Below are 15,656 nucleotides of genomic sequence, written 5' to 3' on the forward strand. Positions count from 1 at the left end.
TACCAAAATTATTCCTATAAGCATTGTTGTTGAAATTATTATTTTTAATGAAGTTCACATCAACATGTTCTTCTTGAGCAGCCAATGAAGCTAAAGGAACATTGTTAGGATCAACATGAGATCTACCATTAACAAGCATAGACATAATAACATCAATCTTATCACTCAAGGAAAATGTTTCTTCAACATAATTTACCTTCTTACCTTGTGGAGTCCTTTTAGTGTGCCATTTAGAGTAGTTGATCATCATATCATCAAGAAGCTTTGTTGCAGCACCCAAAGTGATGGACATAAAAGTACCTCCAGCAGCTGAATCCAATAGGTTCCTTGAAGAAAAATTTAATCCTGCATAAAAGGTTTGGATGATCATCCAAGTAGTTAGTCCATGGGTGGGGCAATTCTTTACCAAAGATTTCATTCTCTCCCATGCTTGGGCAACATGTTCATTATCCAATTGCTTAAAATTCATAATGCTACTTCTCAAAGATATAATTTTAGCAGGAGGATAATATTGTAGGGATACGTTGCATAGAAAACAAAAAAAAAATCCTACCGCGAGAACGCAAACCAAGCCAAGATGCAATCTAGAAGATGGGAGCAACGAGGAGATGATCGAGACTCACCCTTGAAGATTTCCAAAGCCTACAAGATGAGGCTCTTGTTGCTGCAGTAGACGATCACTTGCCTCTTGCAAAAGCGCGTAGAAGATCTTGATCACGGTGCCACGATCGGGCAGCACCTCCGTACTCGGTCACACGTTCGGTGTTGATGAAGACGACGTCCTTCTCCCCGTTCCAGCGGGCAGCGGAAGTAGTAGCTCCTCCTTGACTCCGGAAGCACGACGGCGTGGTGGCGGTGGCGATGGAGAACTCCGGCGGAGCTTCGCTAAGCGTTGCGGGAGAGGTGGAGGAGGTGGGACGGCTAGGGTTTGGGAGAGGGGGTGGCCGTCCTCCTTGGGGTGCAGCCAAGGTGGTGGTGTTGTGGTGGCCGGCCCCCTCCCCTATGCCCCTCATTATATAGGTGGAACCCCAAGAGTTGGTCTACAAGTCTTCGAATAAGACCCCAACACAAGAACCTTCCATGTAGTAGGGAAACCTACCCAAGGTGGGACTCCCACCCAAGTGGGATTCCCTCCCTTCCATGAAGGGGGGGTGGCCGGCCCCCTTGGTGGAGTCCACCTTGGACTCCCCCCTCTAGGGTTGGCCGGCCATGGGGAGGTGGAGTCCCTCCGGGACTCCTCCTTCCTTAGTGATTTCTTCCGGACTTATCTAGAACCTTCTAGAACCTTCCATAAATGCACCGGATCATTTCCAAACTTGGAATATGACTTCCTATATATGAATCTTATTCTCCGGACCATTCCGGAACTCCTCGTGATGTCCGGGATCCCATCCGAGACTTCGAACAATACTTCGAACTCCATTCCATATTCAAGTTCTACTATTACAACATCAAACCTTAAGTGTGTCACCCTACGGTTCGTGAACTATGTGGACATGGGTGAGAACTCTCTCCGACCAATAACCAATAGCGGGATCTGGAGATCCATAATGGCTCCCACACATTCAACGATGACTTAGTGATCGAATGAACCATTCACATACGATACCAATTCCCTTTGTCACGCGATATTTTACTTGTCCGAGGTTTGATCATCGGTATCACTCTATACCTTGTTCAACCTCGTCTCCTGACAAGTACTCTTTACTCGTACTATGGTATGTGGTCTCTTATGAACTTATTCATATGCTTGCAAGACATTAGACGACATTCCACCGAGAGGGCCCAGAGTATATCTATCCGTCATCGGGATGGACAAATCCCACTGTTGATCCATATGCCTCAACTCATACTTTCCGGATACTTAATCCCACCTTTATAACCACCCATTTCCGCAGTGGTATTTGATGTAATCAAAGTACCTTTCCGGTTTAAGTGATTTACATGATCTCATGGTCGAAAGGACTAGGTAACTATGTATCGAAAACTTATAGCAAATAACTTAATGACGTGATCTTATGCTACGCTTAATTGGGTGTGTCCATTACATCATTCATATAATGATATAACCTTGTTATTAATAACATCCAATGTTCATGATTATGAAACTAATCATCTATTAATCAACAAGCTAGTTAAGAGGCTTACTAGGGACTCATTGTTGTTTACATATCACACATGTATCAATGTTTCGGTTAATACAATTATAGCATGGTATATAAACATTTATCATAAACATAACGATATATAATAACCACTTTTATTATTGCCTCTTGGGCATATCTCCAACAGTCTCCCACTTGCACTAGAGTCAATAATCTAGATTACATTGTAAGGTACCTAACACCCATGGCATTCTGGTGTTGGTCATGCTTTGCCCTAGGGAGAGCTTTAGTCAACGGATCTGCTACATTCAGATCAGTGTGTACTTTGCAAATCTTTACTTCTCCATCTTCGATGTACTCGCGAATCGAATGATAACGCAGCTTGATATGCTTCAGCCTCTTGTGTGACCTTGGTTCTTGTGCATTGGCGATGGCACCCATGTTGTCACAGTAGATGACTAGTGGGTCCAATGCACTAGGAACCACACCGAGCTCTACAATGAACCTCTTCATCCATACCTCTTCTGATGAAGCCTCTGAAGCCGCTATGTACTCCGATTCTGTTGAAGACTTCGCCACTGTGCACTGCTTCGAGCTTGCCCAGCTTACTGCAGCACCATTCAATATAAACACGTACCCAGATTGTGACTTAGAGTCATCAGGATCAGTGTTCCAACTTGCATCGGTGTAACTTGTTACAACGAGTTCTTGGTCACCTCCATAACAAAGAAACATATCCTTAGTTCTTTTCAAGTACTTCAGGATATTCTTGACCGCTGTCCAGTGTTCCATTCCTGGATCACTTTGATATCTGCTAGTCAAACTAACAGCATGTGCTATATCCGGTCTTGTACATAGCATGGCATACATGATAGAGCCTACTGCCGAAGCATAGGGGATCTGACTCATCCTTTCTCTTTCTTCTGCCGTAGCCGGACCTTGAGTCTTACTCAAGACCTTGCCTGGTAACATAGGTAAGAATCATTTCTTACTTTCGTCCATTCTAAACTTCTTTAGAATCATGTCCAGGTATGTACTCTGTGATAGCCCTATTAGGCGTCTTGATCTATCTCTATAAATCTTGATACCTAATATATACGATGCTTCACCAAGGTCTTTCATTGAAAAACTATTATTCAAATAACCTTTTACACTGCTTAATAGTTCTATATCATTCCCAATCAATAATATGTCATCTACATATAATATCAGGAATGCTATAGAGCTCCCACTCACTTTCTTGTAAATACAGGCCTCTCCATGACACTGTATAAACCCGACACTACAAGGAAAAGGCCTACCGCCGGCGAACCTAAAAGGACCATTGCCGGCGCACCAAGAGCCCGCCGGTGCGAACGGGCCGGTGATAACTGGCCATTGCCGGCGCACCAGGCTGTTCGCCGGCGATAGTATGGATACTGCCGGCGCGCCATCGATGATTAGCCGGCAAAGGACACGTTCCACCGGCGCACCAGCAGCTGCGCCGGCAGTAGTGCGTCGAGCAATGGCGCATGCCTCATGGGCCGGCAGTAGGTCATTTAGGTGCGCCGGCAATAAATTCGAAAATTCTTTTTTCAGCTTTTTTCCAGCATATTAGAATATATATTTGACAGCAGTATATATTTACAACACAGTTCATATTTATACAGCAGAACATGCAATATGAGAAGCACATAGAGAGCCAAGTCTCATTTCGGTATCAATACACAAATACGCTAGTCTCGTTTCGGAATGGTGATTCCATACAACACATGTGCATATGCAACACCAAAGGACTAAGTTTCACAAAGTTATAAGTCTCGGTAGTCGTCACAAGTGTCGTCATACACCTCACAATGTAGCTCCTAACCTAAACTACAATCACATAGAACATGAACAACATGGTCACGATGACCATCATCACGAAGGCCATGGTCTTCATCCGGTTCCTCCTCATGTCCCTCATCTCTCCCGCTAGATAACGGGTGTATCTTCATTCCGCCTCCACCCTAGTGGGGTATCCCTTGTAGCTGTTGCCGCTGAAGCGGTGCACCTATCTCCGACAGTCCTCCCGCCGTCGTAGAGACTCCAGAACCCTCCTTGTACACGACATATGTCGTCGGCATCTCCATGCACAAGACAAGTAAAACGTTAGTACCAATGCAATGAACAAGTGCCAACTCAAATAAGAGACAAGTAGTATGAACTAAATAGCATGTGCCTCATACTTTGTTGGTCGAAATAAATAATAACATACAGGGATGGGGTCAGCGAGGCTAGGTAGGATGCACAATAGATTGATATTTGTGGCCATCACACCAAGCCTCACTGGCCCCACCCCGGAGTGTACAAGTGACCAAACATTTTAATCATTGGCCAATGCAATTAAGAAGTGCAAACTCAAATAAAAGACAAGTAGTACGAATTAAATAGCGTGCCTCATACTATGTCGGTCGAAACACATATTAACATCCAGGGATGGAGTCAGTGAGGCTAGGTAGGATGCACAATAGATTGATACTTGTGGCCATCGCACCAAGGCTCACTGGCTCCACCCCCGAGTGTACTAGTGACCGAACATTCTAATCATCGGCGAACTCCAAATACGAGGCAAGTAGGGGTCAAGTAAATTCAAATAATTATTAAGGTATCTACGCCATAATCTTGAAATATATAGCAAAGTAAATGAAACTATAGACACATGTTCACATGCACATCCATACAACTAAATAAAAGCAACAAGTCGATTCTATGGGAATATGTAGCAAGTATTACAATACGGAAGTTCAAAGACATATCGTTCAAGCTTTAGCAATAGTGTTCCCGTCGTAGGATCAGGTTGTACGCCTAGGGGGGAATGGACGGCAGCCCTCAAGCGTGTTGAACGGCCTCTCATCATGCGACATCTCCAAGCGGAGTTCTATCTCGTCATTAGGTGGTAGACCGTAGCCGTAGAAGAACTCGCCAGACCTATTGTTGACATCATGCACGAGTATCATGCAAATGAACTGCTGGATGCGACCCCAGTTCTTTCTAATCTCTCTATCAGTGGCATCCGCCATGTTTCCAAACCTCTTTCTGAAATTCTCTGGCAGCAACATGTCATCTGCGTACTTTATGTACTCCTGCATCTGAAGGATGGCGTACCACGCGTCCATCCCATTGTCTTCCTTCGACTGCCTGAGGCAGGGGAAGTTGGTTGTGTGGGTTAAGACGAAGCCTCCTCGGGATTTCCTCTCTACTTTGAGGGGGCCTGCCTTGTTGGCGAAGCCGGTGAGAGCATCATTGAGAAGGGCCCTGATGTGGGAGTAGTCTTTCTTCTTGTCCCTACCCGAGTCGAGATAGACTGCATGCGAGTGTTGCGGGTGCACGACGATGAGAGTGCAGAACTTGTCTCTGCGGAAAACACACGGATTAACCTTTGGAAATGCAAATGGAGATACACGATAGAATGGTGATGGGGACTAGCGAGTGATTACTTACTCGGGGAAGTAAGGGATGAGAATGGCGCCCTTCTTAATGTTCGCCAGCATGAAATCCTCGACCTGCTGGGTGGCAATCGCCCGATCCCCAGGGCTGCAGATGATGCTCTCCCGCATATAGAAGGGGTCCATTATCGCGATGGTCGGCGTCCCCTCCTTAACGATCTGGGAAGACAAGCTAATAGCAACTAGGCGAACCACACTAAAGTGGAGCATTTGCATGCGAAAGATGCTGAAGATGTCATTGAACCGGATGAAGCACAAGTCCGCGGGGTACTTCTCGACGAAGTTCATGCCAGTTGGCACCTTCGCCACAAAGAGAGGGTAACTAGGATCTTTTGATTTGAGAAGCTGCTTCTCCAAATACTGGACTTGGTTATGCAAGCTTGCCATATCCCCGGTGAGTAACCTGAGGACATGCTCCGGCAGCATCGGTTCACCCAAGTGATGCAGAGGTCGCCAATTGTTTGGCAACTTGTCAAGGAGTGCCACCTTGTCCTTGTCTTTGGCCGCCGCATTGTCTTTGGCGTCCTTCTTAGCTGGCCTCTTCCTCTTCTTGGGTACTGGACCATCTTCCATCGCCGTAACCGTAGCACGGAGTGTGTTTGGGCTCAACATCTTTTTGACGGCGACGGCGGCGACCTCATCAGGATTTTCCTCCTCAGCCGTTTCTTGAGAATCGAACAGCTTCTTGGAGCACCCATATTTCGAGGCCGGCTCATCCTCATGGACAACTTGTGAAGACGTAGGAATATCCCATTGGAAGTCGTCACGTTCGTATTCCTCGGCCTCTGGTGCCGCTGGCTGTTGTGGTGGGGCGCTGACCACCAGCGCAGCTGGCCGTTGTGGTGGGGCGCTGACCTCTGGCGCAGCTGGCCGTTGTGGTGGGGCGATGACCACCGGCGCCGCTGGCTGTCGTGGAGGGACACTGACCTGTGGCGCCGCAGGGTGCTTGTCTTTGCTTGTCGTCGACCCCGAGTAGGTGTTGATCCTAATTAGGGTCTTCGGTCATAGCAGTACCCAACCCTTCAGTGAGGCCAGATTCAACGGGCTATCGTCATCGGCACCATGCGGTTGATTAGGAGGAAACAAATCCTCATAGCCCGGTAACGCCCGATCCACTTCAACCCGGTAAACGTCATCCTCCATATCTCGTGTGTGCCACTTCTTATCCAGGGGCCGAAGGATGGACCCCCTCGCGACGTCTTTGAGTTTGCCGTTTACTCTCATCAGGAAGGTGCATGGCGTTGAGAGCGCCTGCGAGAACATGTGTATGGCGTTAGAGAGAAGGCAAGGATGACGAAACTAATATATTAACTTGATGTACACATGGGTTAATTACCGTGAGGGCGTTGAGCTCGGCTAATGTCGACGGGCCGGCACATGCGGCGGCGGGCGTGCAAGTGACGGAGGGGCTGCTACCCGGCATGGACGGTGAATCCCTAGCACCAGCGACATTGCCGGCGGCCGGAGGAGTCTCCATTATAACATTGTCATTTCCGGCGGACGGCGACGCCATCGAGTTGCTGCCGTCGAAGCTAACCACTTGCATTTTCGGGGGGGGGGGGGGCTTGTTTGCCACCCTCATACCACGCGTGTAGAGCGTTGAAATCTGCTTGGACTGAAGCGGCGACTTCAGCTTTGACTTCAGGTACAAGCGTAGCTTTGAGTTGCGGTACCAGTTGCGGTACCAAACCAGCTTGGACTTGGGCTAGGATTGACTCCCTCATTTCCTCCGCCTCCCGCTGCTTCCTCTCACTGCGCGCATTTTTATCGGCCGCAGACGACAAGCCATAGTGACCATGCTTGTAGCCTGTACCGGCGCCAACCACACGGCCTCTATGCGGCCTTCTCGTCGGTGAATGCTCATTAACGATGTTTAGCGCCTGTACGAGAGGCTTGTCCCAGGCTACCCTGCCCGTCGACGCCTGGGAGGTGGAGCCTTCGTCACATTGAGAAAGTCTTTCTCTTTCTTCTTCCTGCGGAAGAAACGCGAACCATTTAGAAATGTCACTACAAGAAAAGTTGCCATGGCCGACGAAGTTGAAGTCGCGCCGTGGTTGCTGGTGTACCATGGCCGACGATTTTGGGTCCCTCCGTGGTGCATGTCAAAACTTTTTTGAGGCCACCTAGCCCGACGAAAGCGGCCAACATGTCGCGTATGGTGGCCCCGGACGTGGTGCATCTCGAAATCTCGGGTTCGCCGGCCGAGTCAACGCAAATCCGCACCGCCGAGGGATGTAGGGCCCAGATGGCAGCCTCTCTGGCATTGTTTTTTTTTCTAGATCGCGCCATCTCGTTCAACGTTTTCCGATCGAGCCGTTTACGATGCAGGATCATGGGTCCTGCATGTCATCCTATATGAACCAAAATTCTTTCTATTCTTGGATTTTTTTGACCCCCTGATTTCTGGCTACTTCCTTTTTCTTTTGATCCCTTGCCGCCTTGGAAACGTTGAGACCGCTGCTGCTAAATGGGACCCGCATGTCATCCTCTATGTGCAATCAACTTTCTTTTCTTGGAGTTTTTTTTGGCACCTCATATTTGGTCACTTGCCTTTTTTTTTCGATCCCCTGCCGCCTCTCAAACGGTGATACCGCTGCTGCTAAATGGGACCCGCATGTCATCCTCTATGTACTATAAAACTTTCTTTTCTTAGATTTTTTTTGGCACCTCATATTTGGTCACTTGCCTTTTTCTTTCGATCCCCTGCCGCCTCTCAAACGGTGATACCGCTGCTGCTAAATGGAACCCGCATGTCATCCTCTATGTACTATAAAACTTTCTTTTCTTGGATTTTTTTTGGCACCTCATATTTGGTCACTTGCCTTTTTCTTTCGATCCCCTGCCGCCTCTCAAACGGTGATACCGCTGCTGCCAAATGGGACCCGCATGTCATCCTCTATGTACTATAAAACTTTCTTTTCTTGTATTTTTTTTGGCACCTCATATTTGGTCACTTGCCTTTTTCTTTCGATCCCCTGCCGCCTCTCAAACGGTGATACCGCTGCTGCTAAATGGGACCCGCATGTCATCCTCTATGGACTATAAAAATTTCTTTTCTTGAATTATTTTTGGCTCCTGATATTTGGTCACTTGCCTTTTTCTTTCGATCCCCTGCCGCCTCTCAAACAGTGAGACCGCTGCAGCTAAATGGGACCCGCATGTCATCCTCTATGAGCAATCAACTTTCTTTTCTTGGAGTTTTTTTGGCACCTCATATTTGGTCACTTGCCTTTTTCTTTCGATCTCATGCCACGTTTGAAACGTTGAGGAACTTGCTGGCTCATGGGACCCGCATGTCATCCTCTATGTGCTATAAAAGTTTCCTTTGTTGGATTTTTTTCACCCTCTGATTTTTGGCTTGCCTTTTTCTTTTGATCCCCTGCCCCCTTTGAAACGTTGAGTAAGCTGTTGGCTCAAGGGACCCGCATGTCATCCTCTATGTCCATCAACTTTCTTTTCTTGGATTTTTTTCACCCCCTAATTACTAGCTACTTTCTTTTTCTTTTGATCTCAAGCCGCATTACAAACATTGAGACCGCTGCTGCAAAATGGGACCCACATGTCATCCTCTATGTACAATAAATCTTGGATTATTTTTGGCTCCTGATATTTGGTCACTTGCCTTTTTCTTTCGATCTCATGCCACCTTTGAAACGTTGAGTAAGCTGCTGGCTCATGGGTCCCGCATGTCATCCTCTACGAACAATAAAAGTTTCCTTTCTTGGAGTTATTTTTTACCCCTAATTTCTGGCTATTTGCCTTTTTCTTTTGATCCCCTGCCCCCTTTGAAACGATGAGGACGCTGTTGGCAGGTCGGTCCCACATGTCATCCTCTATGAACAATAAAAGTTTCCTTTGGTGGATTTATTTTTGACCCCTAATTAATTTCTGGCTATTTCCTTTTTTTTCTTTTGATCCCCTGCCGCCTTGGAATTGTTGAGAATGCTGCTGCCTCATTTTTCTTTTGGTCCTGTGCCGCCTTGGAAACGTTGAGACCGCTGCTACAAAATGGGACCCGCATGTCATCCTCTATGTACAATAAAGTTTCTTTTCTTGGATTATTTTTGGCTCCTGATATTATGTCACTTGGCTTTTTCTTTCGATCTCACGCCGACTTTGAAACGTTGAGGATGCTGCTGCCTCATGGGTCCCGTATGTCATCCTCTCAGAACGATAAATATTTTCTTTTCTTGTATTTTTTTACCAACTGATTTTTGGCTTTTTTTTATTTTCGATCCCCTGCCACCTTTGAAACGTTGACGACGCTGCTGGCTCATGGGTCCCCGATGTCAGCCTCCCCGTACAAGAAACATGTGATATTTTATTTTGCAGACAATAAACGTTGTATTTCGCTCTGAGCTATTGCAAACGGATAAATTAAATCTTTATATCTACATAAACAAACTTATATGTTGAATCTCCTTGTTTTTTGTTTTTGCGAAGCATAGGACTTTCCTGTTTTTTTTTGAGAAAAATCCGACCTTTCCTGTTTTGGAGTGGGCTGAAATTGTACGAGTCAAAAGGCCCAGCAGGATAGTTCGAAGGCCCATATGTCCAGATACAGCCCAATTGAAATCTTTCTTTTCTTGGATTTTTTTTCACACCCTGATTTCTGGCTACTTCATTTTTCTTTCGGTCCTGTGCCGCCTTGGAAGCGTTGAGACCGCTGCTACAAAATGGGACCCGCATGTCATCCTCTATGTACAATAAAGTTTCTTTTCTTGGATTATTTTTGGCTCCTGATATTATGTCACTTGCCTTTTTCTTTCAATCTCCTGCCGACTTTGAAACGTTGAGGAAGCTGCTGGCTCATGGGTCCCGCATGTCATCCTCTATGAACAATAAAAGTTTCCTTTGTTGGATTTATTTTTTCCCTAATTTACGGCTATTTGCCTTTTTCTTTTGATCCTCGCCCCCTTTGAAACGATGACGACGCAGGCCGGCAAGTCGGTCCCACATGTCATCCTCTATGAACAATAAAAGTTTCCTTTGATGGATTTATTTTTGACCCTAATTAATTTCTGGCTATTTCCTTTTTTCTTTTGATCCCCTGCCGCCTTGAAATAGTTGAGGATCTGCTGCCTCATGGGTCCCGCATGTCATCCTCTCAGAAAGGTAAATGTTTCTTTTCTTGAATTTGTTTACCAACTGATTTTTGGCTTATTTTTTCTTTCGATCTCCTGCCACCTTTAAAACGTTGACGACGCTGCTGGCTCATGGGTCCCCAATGTCAGCCTCCCCATACCGCAAATCCTCTTTCTCGCAAAGGTTGTATTTCTAGATAGATAAGGTGGATTCGAATCTGCCATGGTTCAGCAGCTCGGGTAAGCCTTCTTGCAATCGATTAATGGAAGTACTGTATAGCAAGGTCAAGACATGTGGCTCGGTGTAATGAATCTATTTGAATCATGTTGTGGGTTCAATCTGATAGTTCTCTAACAGGTCAGCCAAAATAGAAATTAAGTTTTTTTCTAAAACGGAAATGCAAAATAAGATGAACACAAACATTAGTTATCATAATAGCTGATCATACATACATACTTGCTAAGAGCAAAAGCTTGCCAGAGTTTTACCACCCATACAATTAATTAGCAGTTCAGATAAGATAACCTTATATAAGTATAACTACAAATGCATTTGCTAAGGGCTCATGGGGCAACAGAACTAGACAACCGCGAACTTTATGACCAGCATGTCACAAATGGCATCGAAAGATCTTGACCTTCAACTTTGATCCAATGCGAAGTTTGGCACCGTCAATGAACTTTTTCCACCTGGAAGTAACAGCCAAGCGGCCATCTCTGTGGATCGACGGAGTACCATCCCTCCACGGTGAGACCTTCACTCTCCATGACGAGGGATATCTTGCCCCTTCGGCCAGCATTGAGATCTTTGGAGATACTTTTAGGCAATTTCTGATTCAAAGCAAGAGATACCACCAAAAATTAGTCAATGGCACCAATGCACTGAACCATGTGAGACTTTGGGCAGAGAAGACATCAAGATAAGAGCAGTTATGCTGTCATATACTCACGAACATAGCCTTCAGATGCGTCCTGGTCACCACACGGGTGGCCACAGCAATGAGCTGAGACCTCGGTGATCCGGGCCGGGGCAGGTGCAGGAGCCTGGGCTGGTACATGAGCTGGTGCTGATGCAGGAGACTGCTGGGCAGGTGCAGAAACGGTGCCTCTAGAGGAACCGGTGCTGATGCAGGAGATCACAAGGCAGGTGCAGAAACGGTGCAGCTAGAGGAACCAAAGGTCGATGCAGAGCTGCTGGGCAGGTGTAGTATATGGGGCCTCTACAGAACCAATGCTGATGTAGGGGACTGCGGGTAGATGCAGTAAACGGAGCTGGTACAGGAACCGGTGCTGATGCAGGAGAGTGGGAAGCCGGTGCCTGTGCTGGTGTGGTTGCCCTTTGTGACATCCGCTCATGTTCCATCAGGGGATCTGCAGCTTTGATCATGTTAAACCCAGCAAGCTAGAACAGAGGGAATGGTTTAGAACAACTGCTCAGAACAGTTATCAAAAGATATGAGTAGAAAAAGTTACATATTATATATTTGGAAGTGTCTCCAACTCTGTAAGCAGTTACGTATATCTGCCCGTTTGAGTTTCTGATCCTCAGCTCGTCGCCCTTCTTCAGACCGTAGTCAAAAGCAAACTTTCTCCAATCATGTCCATACAAATATGTGATAGCCTGCGTCTTGTAGACATACACCTCATAGACCATGTAGGTGTTCATCAATTTGCCATTGCCATGCATAGTGAAAGACCCTTCATGCGGACACATCTGGTTAATCATTGGACGAAGTTCACAAGGTACAGTCTGCATGTGAAAATTGATACAAATGTAAGAAGTAGGAAGACTAAAAACAAGACTTTATTATATGCCAATTCATGCTAAACCACTGAGAATACATACCTGTAACTCTGTGAAGGAGCTACTAGAAAGGTAGATAGAGCCATAGGAGGTGTTATATGCGGGGTATGTACATGGGCCCGCCATATTCCCGCAAGCTCGGCATCGGGATGGTGAAGGAAACATGGGAGGTACTACTGGTGCGTAGCGCTGAATGTAAGTGGAAGAATTAGGTTGTGTAAAGTGCATAGTTCAGAGCAATGCAAATGTTTACAAGCGAGTGCATAACACTATGTTACAAACTGAACAGTGAAAAATTATTGTATGATGAATATAAGCATGCTAATTTGGTGTTTCCGAATACCAAAAAGCATTAGACAGAGCCGGTGATAATATCAGACATAAATCATGGCATGTATATGTGGCTTAAGAAAATATACCCGAACCCTTGGATGGTTACGGCCCGGCTGGTCCTTGGACTTGAGCTTATATAAGCATCCAGAAGGTGGGGCTGACAGTAACTTGGTGGCAGCCTCTGCAGATGCCTCATCAGCAGCAGTTGGAATCCTTTTGACCAATGAAGGGTTAGCAGTTTCAGTCTGCATATGAAAATTGAAGAGCAACAGACATCAGCAGTGATATATAAAATGAATCTATGAGACACTGATGCATATAGTGCTGGATGTAAGTGTAAGAATAGGTGTGTGTGTTTCTGAACTATTGGTAAGCATTAGACAAAGCCGGCAATAAACAGACAAAAATCAAATCATGTATGAGGATTAAGAAAATATACCTGCTTACTGAAAAGGGTACCACCCAGCTGGCCCGTGGCCTTGTGCTTGAGGAGGTTTTCAGAAGATGGTGGCGGCACCATCATCTTCACAGCAGCCTCATCAGGATCATTTTTTATCCATTTGAGTAGAGGCACAGAAGTTTCATCCTGCATATGAATAGCAACAGAACTCATCATTGATATTTAATAAATCTATGAGATAGACTGATGCAAATAGTGCGGGTGTAAGTGGAAGAATAGGGTTGTGCATAGAGAACAGTTGACAACAATGCAAATGATTACAAAAGAAGCCAATGTAAATCAACAGTTTATATACTGGATGAGACAGACTGAAAAGTGAAAAATTAGTGTATGATGATTGTAAGCAACCGCAGTGTATTAGAACTTTTGGTAAGCATTAGACAAAGCCAACAGTAATTAAACAGATAATAATGAAATCATGTATGTGGATTAAGAAAATATACCAGATTCATTAAAAGGTCACCACCCAGCTGGCCCATGGCCTCGTGCTTGTAGAGGTTTTCGGAAGATGGTGCCGGCACCATCGTCCTTGATGACCCACAAGTATAGGGGATCGCAACAGTCTTCGAGGGAAGTAAAACCCAATTTATTGATTCGACACAAGGGGAGACAAAGAACACTTGGAAGCCTTAACAGCGGAGTTGTCAATTCAGCTGCACCTGGAAACAGACTTGCTCGCAAGAGTTTATCAGTAGTAACAGTTTTATAGCAAGAGCGTAGTGAAATAACAAAGCAGCAGAGTAACAAAGACAGCAGTAGTGATTTTAGTAAACAGCAGGATTAAAATATCAGAGGCACGGGGACGGATGAACGGGCGTTGCATGGATGAGAGAAACTCATGTAACAATCATAGCAGGGCATTTGCAGATAATAATAAAACGGTGTCCAAGTACAAAGCAATCAATAGGCATGTGTTCCATATATAGTCGTGCGTGCTCGCAATGAGAAACTTGCACAACATCTTTTGTCCTACCAGCCGGTGGCAGCCGGGCCTCAAGGGAAACTACTGGATATTAAGGTACTCCTTTTAATAGAGTACCGGAGCAAAGCATTAACACTCCGTGAACACATGTGATCCTCACATCGCTACCATTCCCTCCGGTTGTCCCGATTTCTGTCACTTCGGGGCCATCGGTTCCGGACAGCGACATGTGTATACAACTTATAGGTAAGACCATAAACAATGAATATCTTGATGAAACAATAACATGTTCAGATCTGAGATCATGGCACTCGGGCCCTAGTGACAAGCATTAAGCATAACAAGTTGCAACAATATCATCAAAGTACCAATTACGGACACTAGGCACTATGCCCTAACAATCTTATGCTATTACATGACCAATCTCATCCAATCCCTACCATCCCCTTCGGCCTACAGCGGGGGAATTACTCACACATGGATGGGGGAAACATGGCTGGTCGATGGAGAGGCGTTGGCGGTGATGGCGGCGATGATCTCCTCCAATTCCCCGTCCCGGTGGAGTGCCAGAACGGAGACTTCTGGCTCCTGCGACGGAGTTTCGCGATGTGGCCGCGTTCTGGAGGGTTTCTGGCGACTTCGACTTCTCCCCGTGCGATTTTAGGTCGAGGCCGATAAATAGTCCGAAGGAGGGCGTCGGAGGCCGGCCGAGGGGGCCACACCACAGGGCCGTGCGGGCCCCCCTGGGCCGCGCCGCCCTATGGTGTGGGGCCCTCGAGCCTCCACCTGGTTCGTCCTTCTGGCTCCGTCAGTTCTCTGGGAAAATAGGGCCTTCTGCATAAATTCCGAGGATTTTCCCGAGAGTTGGATTTCTGCACAAAAACGAGACACCAGAGCAGTTCTGCTGAAAACAGCGTTAGTCCGTGTTAGTTGCATCCAAAATACACAAATTAGAGGCAAAACAATAGCAAAAGTGTTCGGGAAAGTAGATACGTTTTGGACGTATCAACTCCCCCCAAGCTTAGCTTATTGCTTGTCCTCAAGCAATTCAGTTAACAACTGAGCGATAAAAGAACTTTCACGAACACATTTGCTCATATGATGTATATATTCTCATGCTATGGCTAATACTTAAGCAGTTCATAATGAGATACATGCAAATAAGATCATCTAACAGCTATGTCAATCATGAAGAGGTACCAACAATTAATAATAAGCATCATGAATCATGTATATAAGCAGGATTGCAATGTTCATAAGAGAGTATGATAAAGTGGTATCTCGCTTGCCTGTATTTGATTGGCAAAACATAAGTGCCCGGGCACCTCTGGAGTTCATAAAAAGACTAGAAGTAGTGATTGTCACAAGATAAATGCATCAAAGTTATACCACAATCAATCATATTTTGAGACAAGCATATTATACTAAGAATGACAGTTGTGCTCTCAAGATAGTGCTCAAAGAAATAATGGAGACACAAC

The sequence above is a fragment of the Lolium perenne genome, chromosome 3 (assembly GCF_019359855.2).
Source record: "Lolium perenne isolate Kyuss_39 chromosome 3, Kyuss_2.0, whole genome shotgun sequence".
Lineage (NCBI taxonomy): Eukaryota > Viridiplantae > Streptophyta > Magnoliopsida > Poales > Poaceae > Lolium > Lolium perenne.